The following is a 1,098-nucleotide window of genomic DNA, read 5'->3' as shown; positions in this document are numbered from 1 at the left end:
GCTTTCTAAGAAGCTCTGGGACTCTCGTGAAAGCTACATCTCCTTTTGAGCGAATAAATATTGATTTTAAGGGACCAATCCCATCCAAAACTCGGTATTGTCACTGATATACAGGAAATGTTTTTTAAATTTTCTTTTTTAAAATACCCCCACTCGTGTATGAAGTAAATGTGCCGATTTTTCTGAATTTATTTTCTTGTAAATAGTGCATTGTTTATAATGTAACGGCACACAGTTGCATGTGCGATCTAGCGACAGCTAATAGGAACCTGTTCGGCATGGGAACGTCTTCTGTAAGACATTACAAGCTCTTCAAGTCGTAACATTTCGAGCAAGATCATATAATTAATTATTATCTGGTCGCTGTGTATAATTATTTATTTCTGACATCAATTGAAGAAGTGAGGTACTCTACATCAGAAGGCTTCAACAATGCTTGTTTTATGAAACTAGCTGTAAATCCTGGAAGGATGGAAATTTCACTCCTCTAGGTACCAGCTTACAGTCCTGAAGAGAACAGCTTGTCCAACAGGAACCAGCTCTACGCCCTTACAGGAAGGAAACTCCACTTCATAAGGAACTAGCTTATGGTTCTGAAGGGGATGGCAAGTCCTACAGAAACTAGCTGTAAGACTTTATGAAAGGAAGAAAAAGTATAGGTTAGAGGAGAGATTCAGAGAAGGTAAAGTGAAATGAAACTCCTACATATAATCCTGAATACTGTTCAAGAATGTACTGATCCACAATGCATGTTGTTCCTCACTGCCATCTGAGAAATCCTTGGAGGATTCATACTTTGATTTATAAATTTTGGCTTTGTCAACTACCTCGGCTATTAAACAGCATCGAGAAATGGTATGTATAAGATGTTAGCTTTCAGTGGATCAGAAAATTCTATTTTATATTAATTTAAATATACATATAGGAATATTACAATATATAGCATGGTTATTAATTTGTATTATCAAAGTATTTATAAGAAATAAACATTTCAATATATAGGGTGTTTTTTTAAGCCCGATAGAACTTGAAATTGTAAAAAATAACACAAAAAATTAAATTGTAATCAAAATTTTTTTTTTATTCGAAAGATCAATA

The sequence above is a fragment of the Halyomorpha halys genome, unplaced genomic scaffold (genome assembly GCF_000696795.3).
Source record: "Halyomorpha halys isolate HHAL.00 unplaced genomic scaffold, Hhal_1.1 Scaffold1226.1, whole genome shotgun sequence".
NCBI classification, from domain to species: Eukaryota; Metazoa; Arthropoda; class Insecta; order Hemiptera; family Pentatomidae; genus Halyomorpha; species Halyomorpha halys.
Note: the sequence above shows the minus strand (reverse complement) of the source record.